Source organism: Triturus cristatus, chromosome 4_2 (assembly GCF_964204655.1).
Source record: "Triturus cristatus chromosome 4_2, aTriCri1.1, whole genome shotgun sequence".
Classification (NCBI taxonomy): Eukaryota; Metazoa; Chordata; class Amphibia; order Caudata; family Salamandridae; genus Triturus; species Triturus cristatus.
In genome coordinates this window covers 94972444-94994425 of record NC_140586.1, presented here as the reverse complement: position 1 = coordinate 94994425, position 21982 = coordinate 94972444, and positions in this window count along the sequence as shown.

Sequence of the window (21982 nt, the reverse complement as noted above, 5' to 3'; positions counted from 1 at the left end):
GGTAGTCCGTAATGGCATATTTGTAGGTGGTGTTTTCAGGTGTCTTGGTATTTCTCCAGTTCTTTTCCAGGCGTCTGCAGGTGCGTCTGGCTTCTTGGAGATTGGTGGTGAACCAGGCGGCTTTCGTGGGGCATTGTTTGTCGGGGTTGCGTGGCAGGGCGAACTCGTCTGCGCATTTGGAGATCCAGATGTGGAGTTCTCTGGCTGCAATGTTGGCGTCGGATGCCAAAGTGTGGTTGTTTTGGGTGAGGGCGAAGTTGAGTTGGTCGTCGGTGACTTTGCCCCAGTTCCTTCGTGGTGGGCGTGGGGCTGGTTTAGGTGCCTCGGATTTGTCGATGTTGAATTGTATGCAGTAGTGGTCGGTCCATGGGGGTTGCGTTGTGTGACTGAAGTGAACGCTGTTCCCTGCTGCGAAGATGAAGTCGAGGGTGTGTCCTGCCCAGTGGGTCGGTGTGGAGATGAGTTGTTTGAGTCCAATGTTCGCGAGGTTGTCACGAAGGTTGGTGCAGTTGGGGGTCGCTGGCGCTGTCGAGTTGGAAGTTCAGGTCTCCTTTGAGTATGTAGTTCATTGTGGCGATGGCTTGGGGTGCGATGAGGTCGGTGATGGCAGATGTGAAGGGAGCCCAGGGGCCAGTAGACGAGGGTTCCCCAGAGCATGGAGTTGGGGCTGGTCTGGATCTGGAAGTGCAGGGGTTCGGCAGAGGGGAAGGTTTCACTGGAGGTGGTGAGCTGGAGGGTGTTCTTGTGAGTGATGGCGAGGCCCCCTCCCTGTTGGTTGGGTCGGTCCTTCCTCTGGATCTTGTATCCGTCCGGGATGGCGGTGTTGATGGCGGGGTCGGATGAGGCGTTGGTCCAGGTCTCCGTGAGGAAAGCGATGTCGGGCGAGAGAGAGTCGAGCATGTCCCAGATCTCCATGGCGTGTTTGTGCACGGAGCGCAAGTTGAGGAGGATGCATCTTAGGGTGTCGCCGGTGTTGGTTTCTGCTGTGTTGGAGGTTGGGGTGGTGGTGAAGGTCTGGCAGCAGCGGAGGCAGGAGAACTGTCCGTTGGTCGTGTTCGGCGCTGCCTGTTGGCAGTCTCTGTGTCTTCTGGGTTGAGTGTGTGGAGGGCGGCTGTGCTGTAGCAGTGGATGGTGGGAGATCCAGGGTCCCTGGCACTGGTCGGGTCGCGGATGGGCGCGGACGGGCTTGTCTTTGGCATGCCAAGGCCGCCTTTTAAGTAGGGGAGGGGAGCAGTGCGAGAGGCTGAGAGGCAGGAGCGGGGGCTGTGCGGGGGAGGGGCCGCAGGGGCAGTAGCGGTGGGAAAGCAGCGGGGGAACAAGTGAAATAAAATAAGGGGGTACTGTGTGCGGGAGGAATGGGCAGAGACCCTCAAAATTAGAAGCACCAGGCAGGTGGAGACAGGCGCTGCTCGGGTGTAGGCAGGTGCCGGACTGCAGCCTTGAACCCTGACCAAGAAGAGGGCTCAGCAGTGCGGCGAGGCGTCATAGTAGTGGAGCTGCCGGGGAGAGAGTGGACCCAGGCCAGAGGTCACGGTCCTACTCGCGCTCCCCACAGCGGCCGCCATTTAAGTAGGGGAGGGAGGCGGTGCGAAAGGCTGGAAGGCGGGAGCGGGGCTGTGCATGGGGGAGGGGCTGCAGAGGCGGCTGGAAACCGGTGGGGAACAAGAGAAATAAAAATACGGGGTTACTGTGCGGGGGAGGAATGGGCAGAGACCCTCAAAATTAGAGGCGCCAGGCATCAGGCAGGCGGAGACAGGCGCGGCTCGGGTGCAGGCAGGTGCCGGACTGCAGCCTTGAACTTTGGAGGAGGGCTCAGCAGTGCCGCGAGACGGCGGAGAAGCGGAGCTGCCGGGGAGAGAGTGGACCCAGGCCAGAGGTCACGGTCCTACTCTAAGAATTGTGCTACTTCCTAATTGATTATTATATTTGATTGGGCACCCCTATTCAAGTTGCGTATTGCCCGTGTGAGCTAGGAAGGAAAAACAAATGTCTTTAATATAGAAAATAAGCTATCCCAGCTCATGAGATTAAAATGATTTCTATGAGTCTAAAAACATGTTCACTGTTGGATTTATTTTATGCTTGAAAATGTCTTTTGCTTCTGTCAAATAATTCATATTGCATTTTAGTTGTCATTCAGCAATTCTTATAGATCCAAGAGTCTGTTAATTTACTTACGTAAATTGCCAATATTTTTGCTAAGATTTTAAGTCTGTATTCAGTGATCAGTTGGTAAGAAGTGTGAGTCCTCTGAGTTTTTGCCTGGTTTCAAGAAGCTAACAACTCTGCCTACTACGAAAGATTTAGGAACTAAGCTAAATTCTAGAATATGGTTAGTGAGCCTCGTTAGGCTTAAGCTGACTTTTTATAGAATTAGGAGAGGAATCCATTATTCCCATAAGCTTTACAATTTGGCAGACTTCAAATAGTCTAAAGTATTTGAGGCCAGCCAGTTGCTTAGTGGTGTCTAAGGATAAGGTTGAAAATGGGAGAGTTGAGTGAAGGGAATGAACTAATCTATATTAACTTCTTCATATCTGTTATAGATAGTATTATAATGAGCCAAAAATGTCGAATTTCTCTCTTTACTAGTACTGATTCTCTGCTTGCTCTGGAGGTATCTAACTAACTTAATTGTATTCTTCTTTGCATTCTCTCTTGCTAACCAGGCTAACAATGTTCTGCATTATTGTCTCTTTTCATAACTTTTCTGTAAATGCATATTTTGTTTAGTTGTGTTTCCTAATTACATGCCTTTAATGCTCCATCAAATCTCCAAAGTCGCCTTTGTTTTTTTGGTGGAGTTATTTCGAATGAATTCTTTATGGTTGTGCCTACTCTTGCCTATAAACTTGCTACTTGTACCCTGTACTCTTTCTCTTAGCTGTATCATACAAAATATTTTTTCTCCAAAAGACATCCCAAATCACATATTAATTGTCTTAACCCTCATTCCCTTCAAACAACTCCTCAATATACTTATTGATATAATTGACCCATTTTTATTATCCTAAAAGTAATTTATTGAAGGTCCATCTTCTAGAGTAAAATGGTGTTCTATGGTTGAGTGATTAAATAAGACATTTGGGTGAAATATTTGTTCTCTGGATTCAAGAGAGGGTGATATCAGAAAAAAAATCCAACCTTCCAGCAATATTATGTGCAATGAGATGCAAGTGAATTCTTTTCTGTCTGGGTTCTCTCTTCTCCAGGGATCTATAAAATCTAAGTCTTTATGATATTGTTACTGTTTTCGGCTTGTTTTGATCTGTTACGGGCAAAGAATTATTGCTTATAGGTGTGTAGATTTTACCAAATACAGATTTTTTTTAAGGATATGGTACAACTAACCCAAAGCCAGCATTTCTCAATATCTGCTTCAAATGTATATATCATTATATTCAATTTCTTAAAGAAAAAAATGCTACCCTGCTATGCGTGGCACTTGCAGATAAAAAAAATCTATATTGCAACCAAGATTTAAAATGTTCTAACTTGCAGCTTGGAAAATGCGTTTCTTGCAAAAAATTTTAAAAAGTGGGTTCTGAGATAATACTCAAGGCCCCTATTGCCTTACACTTATGCTCATTGTTTAAACCATTGACATTGTAGGGAAAAAATATTACATTATATAAATCTTGTTTTTCAACTGGTAGAAGCAAAGAAAATATTGGTCACGCCACTCATTCTGGTACGACCTAAAGAGCATAATGCAAATAAAGCTTAGGTCTTTCTGTTACACGTCAAGCATAACAGCTCTTAAATGCCGTTCTTTCCTAAATAATAAAGTGCTTTGCAGTATCAGAAGGTTCTTAATGCATAAATATAACTCCCTAATGTTAACTGTATTCCCCAATAAATGCTTCCATCATTGTGATGGTGCCACCTCCCCCTCCCTTCCTCCCTTTATCTCTAGGGGGTCCACCACACTTTGGAATCATCTGACCACAGTAAATTTTGATAGGCACCTTATTGTGCGCCATTTGTAAGAGCCTACATAATTACACATAATACATATGTATACAAGTCAACCACCTAATCAAAGACAATCTCAAGAAAGACATTCATTTCACTATTTGACTCAAATATGCTCAGGCTTTCAAGACTTCTGAAAAGAGTGACCATGTCTCTTTCAAGGAACCCTTTCACTTTTGCTTTCTGGAACATCTGTGCTTGAATTCCGACTGCTTTGAATTCAGGAATTAGAAGCTTGAATTCTCTTCCCTTTTTAGAGTTTGGAAAGTGATGTTGAGTCTATTCAGAAAGAGTAGTCACTATCAGTTTTGAAATAACGTTTTTGATTGATTTTTGTAAAATTAATTCTTTAATTCTAAAATCAGTGAAGTTGAAAATAATTGTTTGTGATGATTTAGCTCTTTCTTGGAGGCCCACTGAACATCTGTGGGTTTCATAATTGTTAGATCTCCTTGTAATTCTTCTTAAACATGTTATTTGATTAATTGTTTTATTAATTCAATTTCAGAGCTGCAACTAGACTATTATTTAGGAGTGTCTATAAAACATAATTTTGATTAACAAGATATGTTTCCAAACCTTGTGTTCTGCTCCTATTTATACCTTTTCTTGTTTTAGAAAATCGCTTAACTTTTCTAGGATCACTTGTTATTCTTCTCTATCAATCTTTGCTCCATAAGGTCTAATCAGATACTGAATTGAATGTCTTACATAGTTAATCAAAGTAACCTTTTAATGTTGAAGCTGAATGATCTTTGATTTTTTTCAAATTGCAAATTTCATGTACAATACTCCACAGCAATATTCATAGAGTCCCCTGTATCTGAGGAGAGGATGTTTTGGGTCCTAAGAGGTCAGGTGAATGTGGGATTGACTGAGGGTTAGGTGAGAAAACGCTATTCTGATTTTCCTGGGTCAGACTACGATGTGATGTCCTTTTGTGGGAGAGTCCTTGTTTTCTTACATGCTCAGTCTCTGTTTTAATAGTTTTACATTAATTTACCAATGAGGCCTGGCTTGCATTATTTGAGCATCACGCTTGAGTTTTTGCTAACAGAAGGTAGGAGGTGAGTGTTTGTTTCATCTGCGCCTGTTTTTCAACGGCTCTGATATTGTCACATTTTAAGAATTTACATCAGCAGTTCAAAACAAATTTCTATGTATTAAGCTATCACGACTACGGCATTCATTCTTTATATGATATCCAGCCCAATTTGTCAAGTTATTGTGTTGTCTTTCAAGTCCTTTTTGGAGACTTCATAGGAAAAGAACACCTCTCTCCTTTATCTCCCTTTGCTTTTTCTTTTCCTGCCCCTTCAAGAATATTCCTGATTGAATTAGCATTCCATTTTCACAAGTATATTCTTTGTTCATACAAATACTGCCTGAGGAGGATCCTAATATGGCTTGTAAGTGATGACGGGCGATCAGTGTCTCTGCATCTTCAGGTGGTGATGTAAATGACAGCATTTTGAGCACTTCTCTCCCTCTTCCCAGTGCTGGAGCTTCAGCTGCCTCTCTATTGTTTTGACAAGTGTGATACGCAAATGGTATAAGGTCACCACCAATGGGGGAATCACTGTCTTTCTTTGGTAGCTTTACTCATGTACTTAATGGGGCAATTGGCTTCATTTAGACTGTTTATCATTTTACGGAGTGATAGCCACTCCCTAAGTCTCTCAGTGTTAAAATCTCCCCTTCACACTGCACGCTATTGAAGCAATAATTTTTACCATGTACCGTTTCTGAGCTCTCCAATCAGCTGGCTCAGCGATTCTTAGGATTCTCTCTCGACAGATGGTCTTGTAAGTGGAGGCGTTGCTATGATTGATGATGAGGAGACTTTATGTGAGGGTTGTTTCAAAGATCTTAGTGCATCCACTCCTGATGAAGAAGCATGTGTTCTGTTGCCGATTGAGCAGTAATTTAGCATCCATGGAGTGTAATGAAGCTCACAGCCGAGTATTAAAGTCTTTTTGACTGCTCCTGTTGATGTAATATTAACTTTATATGGTGAAAATTAGATCCTTGTACTCCTCCTGGCCTGTGAGACTTGTTTAATGAGCCGTGTAGTAACATAACACAACAGACACCATGTGATCAAAGAGTTTTTTTAAGGTGCTTTTCTCTGATTAGTCTATGTCTAAAAGCGGCCAGGATTTCTATAGCTAATGCAAGCCAAGAAGCATGTGGTCTCCGCCATCTTGGCCAGAGGGGTGGTGGAGATTCACAGTTTCACTACGTCTGTGGGTTGCGTAGACTGCACACAGTTGCTCTGTCCCATTTTATACATATATCTTGTCAGATTGAATTAAGCCGTCTAACCTGTTTCCTGGTTCCCTGCAGCTCGCCCTGATACACAGACTCCTGGAAGGGGGACCACAAATACCAGCAGCCTTAGCGCGCGGATGCGCTATTTAAACAAGACGCCGGCCTGCTGCCTCTTGTAGCGGCCTAATCTGTTTCTTGGTGCCCTGCAGCTCGCCCTGATACACGGACTCCTGGAAGGGGGACCACAAATACCAGCAGCCTTAGCGCGCGAACGCACTATTTAAACAAGACGCAAAGCCTGGGCAAAGCCCAGGCCATGGGTGGGCCCGTCCACGCCCGTCAGAGCCGGAGGAGGCTGGGCTGGGCCACCCCCCTGAGATCTGTGACAATCTAAGGTACAGTGTGCAATTTATATTGACTATCATTATTAGCAACTTTGCGCCCTTGGCATTAATCTTTTTGCATGATAACACAGCATTAAGAACCTTACCAAGATGACTAAGCGAGAGGGACAAAGTGCCCTATCGGGCGGAAGTATTGTGGGGACACTTGACCAATTTTTAACCAGGGCGGCTTCAGTCCTAGTACAAGAGATCAAAAGGAAGGAGCGCTGCCTATCTTTGGAACCTTTTCTCCAAAAAAGATCTTCTTTAGGGGGCACGGTACCACATATCACCCCTGATCAACCTCTGCCATCAGACAAAGTAACAGAAACAGACTCAGAAACATTTACGGGATCTATATCCCATGAACCAGTATTGACTTGTACCACACAAAGGGCATCCACTAGGGCTGCAGCTTTGAAAAAACCTTTGGGACTCACTCCTGACCCTGCTTTGAAGAGGAAGAGGGGTGTGGGCCCACAAAGACCAAAACCAGCTAAGGCCCCAAGATTGAACAAAAATGGCAGGGGGGACACAATAGAACTAGATCAATGTGGCCCAAGTTACACAGAAAATCTGTCCTCTGCTCCATGCCCTCTGATGGATGAGGCCATGTGGGAGGGATTAGAAACCCTGGCTGCTACTATGCTGAGCCCCATGTCACTGAGACTAAGCCGGATTGAAGAGAAATTAAATGGCCTTGAATCCCAGGCTAAGAACAACTTTTGTGCATTAGAGGCACTACTAGTAAAGGTTGGTTCAACGTCTGCGCGGGAGTTACAAATTTATCAAGCGTCAAGCAGAACAGACTCGATCATAATGCCCACAAAGACGACGTCTGCTCCCCATGATTTGGCACACCCCACATGCATCAATTCTGGTATTTGCACTGGCGCGATCCGCAGTATAACAGCCGGCATATCCAGTGAGGCTGCCCAAACCCATCCAAGTCAACCTAGCGCTAATGACTTGAACGAACTGGGGGATAATATAAACCAACAAATGGAAAATACTAATAGAGCAACTACTGGTCAAGGGAGAATCCCGCCAAAGAGAACACCAGAAGGATGGAAGATTGGTCAATGGACCATCCATGACTGGAATTCAGACTTTACACCTACCTCCAGTGGAATCCCCCCTGGTCATGCTATTGGGTAATGTACCATCATTGCGGGAGGGCCAGGAAGAATAAACAACTCAATTAATGTCTAAGGCCCTGCACTGGATAACCCAAAACTTGAATGAGGGGGGGGCATAGGCAGGAACCTACCTAGCCAATTGATTATGGCTAGAAGAGTACCCTGGGTAGGCCCCACAAGGAAAGAAATGCAGGGAGATTGTGTGGTCCTAAATTTTTTTAATGAATTTATTGTCAGATTTCTCCTAGAGAATCTAGGTAGTGTTTTTTATAGAAATTTACATATTACCGTGTTACCATTGGGCTTTTTCTACAAACCTACTTTCCCACAAGCAACAGGGGGCTTTCCTCAGTATAGGGAGGGACAGACACGGGGCCATTATGGGGGAACTCTAGGCAAACAGATTTGAGGCTTGAGAACAGATTTGCACCCTTATCTGACCTAGAAGCCTGCGACTGACTACAGTCAGTGAAACCAAGCTCCCCAGAGACCTGTGAGAGTCAGCTCATTTTGGCCCCAGTTGCTGGCGAGAGACCACAGTCACTTATAATATGACAGAGGACACAAAAAGCGGTTCTAAAAATAGCTTCATGGAACCTGGCTGGCATTATCCCAAAATTGAGCGAAAACAACTGGTTAAATCTATGGCAAGATCATGAAATAGTATGTTTTCAGGAAACGTGGGCTGTGGGGCCAGTATTTACAAATGGATATCGCTCCTTTCAGACTGAAGCTATACCGTCTATTTCAGGGAGGGCCAAGGGGGGCATCCTGACCCTAATTCAAAATGATCTACCGGTAAAAGTTCAAAAGTGTGACCCCACAAATTCAAACTTCCACATTCTTATGATGGAGGTACAACAGAAAGGGTTATGGCTACTAATACATTTTTATAATAATAGATTTGGCCCAAATATGCATTTAATTGTAGGTGAGGTATGCAAGGCAATAGATAACATTGTACGCAACATTAAGGACGTGAACGTCAGTGTTATCTGGACGGGCGATTTCAATATACATCCTTGCAGCTATAATGAACTGCCTGTCTGTGGACTAGAGGACATGGGGAAAATCCAATATATCACTTCGCACACAACGAGTATGGCAATTGCCTAAATAGGTCCTTAGCCTCCTTAAAAATGGAAGTAATATGTGATCCAGACCCCGTTATAGGAAATTCAGTGGGAACTTTCTACCGGAACTGGGTGGAGTCAACAATTTATTACATACTTCTATCAACTCCTCTTAGCCCAAGGGCTTCCAAGGCAGGAAATTCTTTTTCGATTTTTAGTGACCATGCCTTTTTAACTATGGAGCTGAAGGTATCTATATGAAACATACATAGCCACAAGCAAGTTGAAACTCCGATTGTGGCAAGGAAAAACGAAGTCCAACTGAAATGGACCCATATCGATAAAATAAAGATGATCCCAGAAGTTATACTTAATACACAAGATAACATACTATTGTGCTTAAAGCCAGAAACTGATGCAGGGGAAGTGGTGCTGGCCTTTTGTGACATTTTAGAGAAGGTAAAATCGGCCCTTACTCAAACAAAAATGCCACACCATGTAAAAGGTAGGGGCTGGTTCGACTCACCGTGCACTAAAGTGAGGAAGGCTCTGATCCATGCCTTGAAAATTAGGCCTATAATTAAGGAACAAATAAAACTACTGCGGGCTTCATATAAACTGACACGGAAAAAGAGAGAAAAAGTCATTAAGGAGGATCTATGGGCGGGTCTTGATAAGGCAGCCAGGACAGGAAACAGTTGTGATTTTTGGAAGCTGGTAAATGCACCATATTTTAAAAATTCTAGTGACCCCACAACAGACACAAATGTAGATCAAGAGACATGGCTCTCCTACTTTGAGAACATTTTTGCTTTAAGCTCTCACACCCCAAACCTGTCCACAACCGTAGAGCAAAAGTGCCATGCTCCCCTCTCATTTTCATTTCTTGAAGTTAGAGTAGGACTAGAATCCTGTATATGGGAAAGGCCCCAGGACCGGATGGCGTCCCAATAGATTTCTTTCATGAAAATCCATACTTATGGGTACCGCTTCTAATGAACGTCCTTAACAGCATAGCTCTGGTAGGTCCTCCTCCATCATGGTCAAAGAGCGTCATCGTCAAAATTCATAAAAAAGGAGACAGGCCAACCCAAAGAATTATAGACCAATTTCCTTGCTGGTTACAACATCAAAGCTGATGGGCCACCTCCTCCTCTCAAGGTTAGATGGGTGGGCTAAGGAAAACAACATCTTAATCCAGGCCCAGTATGGCTTTCAGTAGGGTAGGGGTACCGTGGACCAGTGCTTGAATTTAGCACTGGTCATAGAAAAATAAGACCAGACTGAAGGACGAAAAGATTTACATGGCTTTCATGGACTTAACGGCCGCATTCGACTGTGTGGTCCATGTTAAACTATGGAACATAATGGAGGCGATGGGGGTTGATCAACCCATACTAAACTTTATTAGACAATTGTACCTTAATGCTGTGGCTGCAGTCCGTTATACCAAGAATGGAGACTGTACGCACCCTTTTAAAATTGCAAGGAGAGTTAGGCAGGGCTACGTCCTTGCCCCATTTCTCTTTTCCTTATACATGAACGGAGTCGAGAAAGCACTCACTGTGGCTTCCCGGGATGTCCCTGTCTTTGACTCACAACCACTACCAATATTGGCTTATGCGGACGACGCGGTGTTAACCACCAGAACAGGGCTTGGTTTACAACGACTAATAATCGTATACGTTTCCTTTATGGATTAATTACAATTGAAGGTAAATCAAACTAAGTCCTTTGTAATAATAGCGGGGTGAAAAAAAAAGATAAAACGCCGCATCTGTACGCGGATGCTGAAAGAATAAAGGTGGTGGATTCCTTCCCCTACTTGGGGGTCCTTTTTGATAAAGACCGATTGTGGTTAAAGTTGGTGGAAGGAAGGAAGCTGGTAATGGAGAGAGGTATCACTGCTGTTAAATCTTTTGCTCGGAAATTGGGCGCCAAACCCCTCCTACCTATAAAAAATATCTACCAGGCTAAGGTAAAGGCAGCAGCGACTTATGGGGCTGGTGTGTGGGGTGTGGTAGCGCCTCCATCACTGCAAACCACGGAGAACACCTTTTTCAAATCTATAGTGGGACTCCCTCTTTCTTCTCCAAATTACATTTTACATTTGGAATTGGGCTTGCCTTACATTTCAGATTCAATACAGCTAGCCCCAATTCTCCTTTGGCATTCAATCTGGCGGAGAGATACAGTGACACACAAACAATAATAAATAGTTGCTTAAGCATGGACAAGTGGAAGATGTCTAGGTGGCTTAGCTATGTGGAGTCAGTGCTAAAGGAAATTGGTCTCCCTGAATTGTTTAAGGACCCACTAGCTTGTAGAAAGGTTTCTAAACAAAAGGTCACCAACATGTTCTTACTGATGTCTGAGTACAAGCGAAAGGAATACCACAAAGAGAAACAAGCGGGCTGCATATACCACCAAATTCCTCCACTAATAGAGGAGGGGTATTCCTATTTAGTAAATGTCACCTGCCGCAACACAGATTTATATTACTGAGGTTCCGCATAAACATGATCCCTTTGATGTTAGGGTACCCAGAAAAAAGATATAGCCACTCGGATCTAAGTATGTGTCCGTGCGATAACCTCTCACCACAAACAGAATTGCATCTAGTTTTATTATGCAAGCTCTACAAAAAAGAAAGGAGTGACTACCTGTCCTTAACCCAATTTTAAAACAAGGGAATTTTAACCAGTGTCGGGTGGCACTATATTTTTTTAAATCATTACCCGACCCTCTGGTTTGCTATTCGGTAGCGACATTTCTATGAGCTTGCATGAGAAAGAGGAAGGGGGGGTTGCTAAGATCTGTGAATCTGTTACACGACAACTAAATTGTATAATTTTAACATATGAAAGAATTTTATTGTATTGGCCTCTTTATTCTAAAATCTATGATGATTATTTGCTGTTTAAAACAAAAAAAAAATATGACTATGTATTTATTTGCTTTTACGATAATTTTTACTTGATCGAATAAAGATTGGAAATTGAAATTGAATTGAATTGAATTAATAGAATACTTGCATCATGCATTTAATTTGTGAAAGAAAAAGTGCAGGTTCTTGAAACTCTGCTCAAAAGCCGGTGGCTGGTGCCATTTAATGTCAGCATGCTGAATACCAAGAACGGTGGACTGTAATCCACTGCCAGACACTCCCTGCCCCTTTTCTTGCTCTTGCAAGTTGCTGCTTTCAGTTTGTGACGGGTTTGCCATCTTTTTCTTCCTCTGTCTTTTCGAACTGTGTGTTTTTCATTTTTTTATACTGGGTAAATATCTGATATGGAAAATAAGTGCTGGTCTCCAAAAATAAGTAATGGTGCCCCCCACCAGCAACCACCAGCTCAAATTAAGCACAGGTTGTATCTTTTGAACATAAAGTACTAATTTAGGTCATATATGAATTGAACATAAAGCTTTGCCCTTTGGTGTTTAAACGGAGAGGGAAGGTGGTATTCAACCAGTAGCTAAATTGCATAATGAGTACCAGGAAATGTGATGCGTTATTTAGAGTTTGGCAGACAGGGTACTCTGCCACAGATGTGTAGGAGATCCCTGTCCACCAAACTGCTGTTTCACTTGGTCTGTTAGAGTCAGGCAGACCATCAGATATCCGCTGGTGAAGCCTCCACTGACTGCTTTTGGAAACCTTGCACTGGCAACCCATCAGACAGCCATCCAGGTATGTCAGACTGCCCACGCTGTTTAGGGTGGACATTCTGACGTACTTATTTAACCGTTCAGGTCAGCCGGGAAAAGCTTGTGATCCTAAACAGAAAAAAATTACAAAAAAAAAGACTCAGGCAGCCAGGGAGAAATCTCCAAGGTGGCCATTAGTGTTTTGTTTTTCAAAAACACACTTTTGCTTGCTGTCGGAATGAAACATGGCCGCTGCCCAGAAAAATTAGAGAACCTCCAAAGGACCCCTGTATGAAAGCATAGAGATCTCCAACAGGCAGGTGGAGATATCTAAATATGACTGGTTGTAATCTGCTAGGGCAGCAGAGTATATGACCACTGCCCTGGCAGTACAGCCTACCAATCTCTTAATGAGCCCCTTGATTTCAAATCCAGACTTCCCCGGTGACAAACTGTGTGAGCCTGTGTACATCACTTTACTTCATTGTGCCTCGTTTTAATTGAGCATCAGATCAGTTTAAGAAAATTCCATTCAGGAGGTGCGCTAAATATAATCCTCTCTGAGTTGTGATCTAAACGATAATAATGGGCTCCAAATACAATAATATTGGCTATATATGCAGCGCACAGGACAGACTGAATGACGTCTCTTGATTTATTCATGGTAATATTGTCTGGGCATGTTTAAACCTTTTACTTTGAACAGATGTTAAACGAATATGCTATCTGTGCCGACCTCCCTTATGCTTTGTGTATACGCAGTTAGGATGCGAGATTTCTTGCAAACCCAGCTTTCCTGCCCTCCGTAGCATGTACAAATGACGCTTCGAAACAGCAGACGACGTGCAGCGGGCAAGCGCCTCTGTAACTCACAGGGCTGGGGCCGCGGTAGACGCAGAAAGGAAAGGATGACAGGCTAGCGGTGTTGGGATACTGTGATAAACCCAACTGGCGTTGGAAGGGACGCTACACGCCAGCTGTGTCAGTTCTCAGCGCCGCTGTCCTGCCAGCCCTGCCCTCCAGGTTTTGGGAAGTGCTACTTTAAGGGGCTGGGTGCATGATTCAGATGGGGTCATGTTTTTTCCGCAGCCCCTTTAGTGGAGGAGATAAGCGAAAGGACAAGGACAGCTCTCCAGTGGTACGATATATTCTGCGCCCAGCGCCGAAGCTGGGGCTCATGGGAAGTTTTGTGAACTGGGCAGAAAAGATCTGAGCAGAGCAAATGCCCTCCTTACCTGCGACGCGCACTGACTACAGGAGTCACCCGCCTCCAGAGGATATCGATTGGTCGGGGGGATGCGCTTGATCCGTGTCACTCTCTCCTGTGCCTCTCCCGTAGAGGCAGAAGGAATACCCTGCTCCCCACCTCCCTCCCTGTTCCTCCGCATCCCTCTCTCTCTCAGGGAAGCCAGTCCTCTTCGCCCTCTGTGAATGCTCAGAGCTGGACTGCTCAGGCTGGCGGTAGCTCGTTGCCGTGATCTGTGCTCCCCCGTCGCTTCCAGCCCGCCGGAGATGGGGCATCGGGGGGCGCTGGGAAGAGGAGACGGGGGCTTCTGCGACTAGCCCCGCCTGCCCAGAGCTCCTTTCTGTCTTTGAGGAATGGATAACTTACAGGTGAGGTGAGAGGGAGTGAGGGGCAGCTGTGCATCTCTCAGGTGAAGCGTGGCGAGTTTTGGGGCGAGCACCCGTAGAGTGCTATAATTTAGCACGAGTCGAGCCGCTAAGTTACGTGCGAGTGAGAAGGGACTGAGGTGGGCTAATGCCAGACGTGGAGAGGCGGCAGGAAGAGGGAGTGTGCAAGGCAGGCTGGGGTTTAACATGTGAAGCTGGGGTGTGGGATAGGCAGTGTGGGTGTCGCTAATTGCTTTCAGGTAAGTCTTGGATGATTGGCGGCTTCCATCTCAATGAGAAGGGAGAGTGCAGAAGAACAGAGTCCAGGTGGGCAGCTACCCTTTCCGGGCGGGGGGCCAGATAGGTCAGGGTGAACAACTCCCAGCTGAGAGGAGTGAGTGGGGGCAGGAGAGCGTCTCCTAGGTGAAGTCAAAGAGGAAGCCGATGTGGGCTGCTAGTCGCTAATTCCAAGAGAAACATGGCGCGGTCCTTGCGCGTATCTGAAGGAATGGCGGAGTGTCCGTGAGGTGCCCAGAGACCTTGTTCTAAGGATTCAAGAGCACTTAAAGTGCAGTAAGTTAGTAGAAGGGATACATTGGGTGTGCAGAGCAGATACAAAGCTCCATGGTGAGTGGTGGTAGGCAGGGCCCAAGCGAGTACCTCAAAGCCTCAGAAATATAGTGGAAAAAGATTAGGAGAAAGGGAGATTCAAATGGAAACGTGTGGGATGGATGAGAGACCCCTGGCTCCCTTTCACTCCAAGCTCAGCCTCCATTGCAGGATGGACACAAGGAAGGTGCAAGGGGAGATGTACAGAACAGCTCACTGGTTGGCGAGACAGCTTTTTAGGTAAGGGAGGAATGGGTGGGGTTATGCACAAATACTTTTATTTCAGCCGCTGCCAACGTATGCCCTTCTTCATAACTTTAAAACGTTCTATAGAGGCTCACCCTTGGCCTTTTACAATGCCTGATGTCAGTTGTTTGGAAATTTCCATTACCTCCTCTTTTTCCTTCCTGTATGAGACGTATATGTGAGGAGGCCACACCGCCTTGCAGAGTCTGTCTGCTGAGATCTGGGCAGAGGATCGCCTTGGTGTTTGTCTGGTGGCCTGGGAAATCTAGGTTTCCAATCCCCAGCACATGGCATCTATAAAAAGTGAGTTCTTGCAGTGTTCCCTTCTCTTCTGTTTACTCCACTGTTGCAGGCCTTCCTACTGAGAATGTGCTTATTGGTGTGGCGGTTGAATGATTAAGTTTGCAAAAGAGGGATTACCTGAGGATAGTCTATATCTGGGGTTCTGGCTTCTAGGCACCTGTGTACCCGCAAAGTTTACAATCATCATTGGGTCGTATTAAAATAAATGGTGCGATGAAAAAGCACTGGTTCCATTGGAATGTGACCGATTTTGGATCCTCCTGGAGGATTTTATCTGGGGTTGGTCTCCTTTTACTGTAAGGGCTCAGTAGGCAGCCATCAAAGGCTTTAGAGAGCCTTGGACCAGTTTATTGGCTATTGAATCCTTTGTAACTTGCCAGCTCAAAGGTTTTTCTCAGACGCGTCTTTCTCTTAAAGGTAATTCTCCTGCCTGGAGTCTTTCTTTAGTTCTTTCTGTTTTGCAGAGACTCCCCATTGAATCTCTTCAGAGCTCAAATTCTTAGCCGTTAGGACCTTTTTCTACCTAGTTGTTATTATGTCTGCTAGTAGGTTGGGTACATTGGGGCCTTTGGTTTATCAGGCTCTCTATCTGCATAGTTTTCCAGATTGGATGATGTTGCGTATGGGTCCAGAGTTTGTTCCTAAAGTTTTGTCAATATTTCCCAGTGATGCTGAAGTCATTCTCTCAGTTTTTCACAGTCGTTGGACTCCAGAACAGATGGCCCTGCTTTTTCTGTCTGTTTGCAGAGCTGAGTCTATATATTTGCAAAAGGTCTCTTCTTTTCGGCAATGTGATATTTTTGTGTTATACCTCAAAAAACGGAAGAGATTAACACATGGACCGCATTGACACTGTTATTAAGATAGAAGTGTCATATCTGATTGTGATATCTTGATGCCCGTTTCTTATTTCATACATATGTTTGCTTGTCTGTGGTGCAGCTCTCACTCGGCTTTGTTGTTTTACATCCCCTTGTGAAGGGAGGCACCCTTGGACAGGGGGCGCATACGGAGAAGTGCACACAAGGATGATTAACATTATTCGATATAAAATGCTTTGGTGATCAACGGTACGGGGGCTGCACATGTGCTTTGGTCCACTGTCCATACCATAAGTGTTCAGAATTCCTTATTGTTTGGCACTGGGGTTGTGTCTACTGTCTCACGATGAGTATTTATTTTAAACCATTAAATTCCCTTGGGTGTTGCATACTGTTTGTGTCACATAGTATTTCTGTTGCCCAAGCTGCTGTGTTGTGCTTGGTGTGTCTTCACTTGCAAAGACGGGGACAAGAAAGGTAACCGAGGAGGTAATCTACAGATACATTTTTGGTAATCACATTACTCGAACTTTTCCTTTCTCATTTAGGGTCTTACTCCTCTGTCCCTTTCTCCTGCTGCAGCATTAGGCTAGATTTGAAGTACAAAGACGTTTGGTAGGGATTGGTTCTTTTGTAGGGTGTTTGGGGGGGAAATAAGGTTGTTTTCTGTTTTTAGGTCTTTAAAGCACCTCTTCAAGGAGGCATAGCCTCCTACAGCCACGGCAGCTACAGATAAGAGCGGTGGGGCCGGCTGGGGGGATTACGAGAGACAACCACAAAGGAAAATTATTTATTTATTTCATATTCCCTGTGAGCCGCTCTCGAAATCTCCCTCAGCTGGCCCCACCGCCCACCACTCTAACCTTCAGTGGCCACGGCTGGCCTCCTTACACACAAGGCCTGGGACAAGGAAAAAACAATTGGAGTACTGTGAGAACTAGAAAGTAATCCAGACATTTTCACCATGAATAGAAGATCCTACCAAGCACTTCACGGAGTTTGTCTTTAATACCTCCCATCACCGTCGTGGTCCCCCCATACTTTCCCTTCAGCTGACACCAGCGCATCTTATTTTCCTTTGTTATCCGTTATTTAACCTTTTTCTTTAGTAGTCTGTGGCTTGATTTAAACAAATGCTTTGATGTATTCTGATCTTTATCACAATGGGTAGCACGCGTACAACTCAGACCAGACAATCCTGGACCTTTCTGCTCTGTGTATAGATGCATTATTTCATTTCCCAGAGGAAACTGCGCCTCCACGTTCAGCACATCATAACCCCAGCGAAGGTGTACAATGGGTGGGTGGATAACTGGAGAGGGATTTCAGACAGTCAAACAATTCAAACCTACCCTGCTAGGTACTTTTGTAGAGATGTCAATGTGCTTGGTTTCAATGTGAGTAGCTCGTTTGCTATAGTCTTTTCTCTCCATTTTGCTACTTCCAACCCAGCATTCATAATGGAGAAATTACAATGGCAATGATTAGAATACCGAGACAGGACAGGCGTGGGTGAGTACTCCTGCCTGACTCCCAGAAGACTGAGATATCTGTAATGAAAGTAAATATTTGCTCCTGATCCAGGGCAGATTAGGATCGCTGAACTGGATTATCTCCTCACACCTTATGTCGGACAACTTGAGCGCTCTGGACTGGGCGAGCGTCTAACATCTGACTTGGCACTGTCTGAGATTTCTGGTATGAGTGACTCACTCACGCCTGGCATATGGTAACTTGAGAATTCTCAACTGATTCCCCTACCACCACCTGACGTGCGACAGCTTGAGTTCTCAGGACTGCGTGAGCTCCTCACACCTGACACCGGATCTTTTGAGATCTTGGGACCCGCGTAACTACTCACATGTCATTAGACAGAGTGAGATCTATGGACTGAGTGAGCTACTTTATCCTGGAATGGGTCAGCTCGAGTTATATGGATTGGACAGCTCCTCATTCCTGACCTGGGACATCTCCAGTTCTCTGAATAGGGGATGTTGAGATAGAACTGTTTGTTTGCGATCTTGCTAACTGAACCTCGCACAAAGCGTCTGGTCTTGAAAAATGTGCTTGACTGGTTGAATTTGCAAATCATTTTTGAAGAGGTGTGCTATTTTACCACTTTCACTTGACAAAGGTTGCCAGTAAATCTTTTTACCAATAATATGCCCCTGAAAGACAGGAAATCTACAGACCTGGTCCACTGAGAGAAAAATACTTGGATGAGAGCTCCGATGTGTGCATTGATCAACTTTTGCTAAAATAGAATCAAATTATTTAGTGCACAAATTCTTTATTAAGCACTTTAACAAATCATGTGTGTGTAATAGAAATATTGGCACTGGATTGTGTGTGTAATAGAATGCTTCACTGCCCCAGCATGTGTGTGAGCTTTGTATGTGAGCAGTGCATGAAGCAAACCCTTGAGTAAGCTGCATGTCAGCTTTTGAACATGTGTTCAGCACAGTAGTCTGTTGCATTGCCGACTGCACAACTCAGTATTAATATGTGCTGTTGTCATCATCATAAATAACTTTTTTTCGGCAACACATTCCATAAAAGTTGTATACATACAATACAATTAAGATTTTGCAAGTGTTAAAATAATAAAAGATAGAACCAGCTCGGCACTTTTGTTACAATATCGGTCATCATTGCAAAATTTTCTTATCGTAGGGACAATTGAATCGTCCAAAGTGTAACACATGGTATCTTATTTGGTTATTAATTTAGGGGAATATTTAAAATGCCCCAGCAGCACTTTTACGCCACAGGAACGTCACTTTTGTAAACGCTCCAGAGGCACATTGGGCCGGCCCATATTTACGGGGCCACGCAAAGCCACCCTACGTGGCTTTTCATGGCCATGTAAATATGGAGTAATGCAATGCCTTACTCTGCGTGGAAGGGGCATTGCATGGATGTTGCTGTTGGTGTTCCCACACAACACCCGTGGTTTTTGACACTGCCCCAGATTTATAACATAGCGTAAATCTGGGGAAGTGCCAAAACTAACGCCTCCCTAACGCAGGCGTAACAAGGAGAAATGTTCTCCTTGTTTTTGCCTCTTTCCACGCATTCTGCATTCTACAGGACACATAGAACAAGGAAAATACCTCTTTTGATTGTTGTTGTACCGGGAGGTTGTTCCTTCCTGCACAAAAACAATCATGCCAACAACACAGACACCCTTGCACCATGGTGCAAGGGTGCCTGCGTGGCTCTCGGCCGCAGTTTGAGCGCCGGCAGAAAGGGCAGGAATGCGCCATATCTTGTACATACGGCACATTCCTGCCCTTTTCGTCTGATGTAGGGCAGCGCAGCTACAGGGTTTGCAGCACTGCCCTATGCCAAAATACTAGAAGGGAGTGGGGGCAAGCCAAACCGAGACCAATTTTGTGTGTGTAAAAGGCCACTTTATTGAAAAAGGTGCATATTACAGTATTAACACTGGCAACTGCCTTACAAAACTAAAACCTCACTATACATCAAATACTGACCCCTGATCATTCATTCAGACATTCCCCCACCCTGCCATTAATATAACAACAACATTGCACAGTATTGCAGTTAAAACGTATGCCCTCCTATAAAACCCAAATCCCCTACCTGCCTTTCTGCAACTGTAACTACCAAACGTCTACCCTGAAATTTAGCCTACCTGCCTACCCTTTCCCTGCCCCTGCTCACAAACTTCCAACACTTAACCAAAAACTTCTGCCAACTCTGGCCAACTTTTTAAAACCCACCACCGAGGAAAAAGGGAAGGCCGGCTACTCCCCCTACCCTTTTTTTACCCCACCCCCATCCTCCTAGGCCTTTCCTTCCTGAGTGACTTTGAACATTGAGCGTCCTAGCCAACACCTCCCTTATTTCCAAAAGATAAAGATCCATGCCCATCCGAGAAAGGTGGACGCCATCCCCTCTGAAAAATTAAACCGTGTCAAAACTAATTTCCCTGTGAGCAATCCTGCCAAAATCTAGCTCTCTACAAAAACGTACCATCTCTGTGTTAAGTTTCCTCCGGGCCCTGTTTACCGCCCTGGGTTGATTGCCCAATGCCAGACCCTACGGGGATCAAACTCCATCCAAATGACTAAGCAGCCTGACGACTGCTTTTTGATAAGCGCCTAGTCCCTCTGTGGAAATGTGGATTTTCCTGGTCAGTCATGTCCCCTATCTTGGACCCCAACGGTTCTATATGCATGTTACAAGTACATGTATGTTCCCTCCAGTTCCAGTTTCTAAGACGCAAACATATGTGTGTCTACCGTCAACATGTTCTCTGTCAGATCCGCCATCAATGGGCTGGATATTCGATTCCTAAGTATAAAAGGCCACCGACTTTATATGGCCAAGTTACTCCATTTTTACAGTTCAGGCGAATAGGCCCGATTCTGTCCTCAAAGCCTTTCCCTGCTCCCAGCCTCTGACAGCTTCAGCTTGAGCTCGCATCTGTATCCATGAACTTTGTCCTACTCCCTGTGCAGCTAACGGTGCCTGCCTCGGCCAGTCTTCGCCTGTCTGCCAAGAAGCTGTATTTCACCTTCGAATTATCTGCTTCCCCCTCAGCCGATGCATTCCTGCCTAGTAGCTTAAGTAAACATTCCTCCAGTTACCAAGCAAAAGGCCCGGTTTCTCTGTCTTCATGCAAGTGATTCATAGCCCTGTTGCCATGGAAAGTTTTCTGCCCCTCGCATCTCATATAGACACTTAGACGCTTGTACACGCACATAGTCAGTATAGAATAGATTCTGTCCGAGAGTCTCTTCCTTGTGGATAACATAGTTCTTTAAACATAGGATGTTAGATATGATTTGGGATTAGGTTGACTTGACCCCAGACTTCTCGTCTCCACATGTAGAGCTAAATGTCAAGTCCCCTTCACCCCCTAGTTACACGTCAATTACACGTCATGCTGCTGCGCGCGCATCTATGCCAAGTATTATCTTATAGATCCACCTATGTCTGATAATGCAAGCCAATCATGTTTCTTTTATTCCTTATTACGCCTAGTTTCGATTATGTCACTGTTACGTCACTTTTCTTATCAAATGTTACGCCTTCTACATTCGTTTCATTGTAATGCACTTATTATAAAAATGTATGTCTATCAACAAAATATTGTACTTCACTTCCTGAACCCTCGTGGTGACGGAACCTGAAGGCCGCCACTCGAGTCGGCCATTTTGAATGGAATAAAGCCCATTAGAGAACCTCTTATACCACGGATTCTGCCTCTTGTTATTTTGAGCTATTTTACTTTATTTTAAGACTCCGTACGAAATTCAGTCAGGTAATATTTATTTTATTTACCACATAATGGCGCCCGAATAGGGACACTTTCTCATCTCACGCGCCGGCGGTGCGTTGCAGGCCCGGTCTCCTGCCACAGCTGGACGGACCATAAACGCGTACCAGCAGGATTTCCTGTAAGCTCCCTCCGGTCAAGCGGGGGCGACTGAGGCTGCGATCAACCCAGACGAGGCGGTGAGAAGTGCGAAGTATCCCGACCAGAGCCTAGCTGAGAGAGCAAGATCCGAGGTATACAGAGGCCCACCAGGTTTTCCGAAATTCCGATGTCCAGAGGGTCCGATGTCCGCAGTTATCGAGTCCTGTCCATTCTCTGAGGCCTTCCGTTTCAAGGAGCTACTCGGTGAGTACCATCGCCGGGGAGGCGTGTTGACGTGCACATAGGTTGTGCCGGTCAAGACGGATTTGGGTACACAAATCCGGTCTGCACTGTTTAGCAGTGTATATGTACTGTTTAGCAGTATATCAAGTATTCCGAAGTATTCAGTTATTGTCAAGAATTCAGCGTGGTGATTAGTTAAGCAGACTGTCATCATTGTCGATCATTATTAAATGTTTAATGTTTAATGTTTAAAGTATTCAGAAAATGTCTT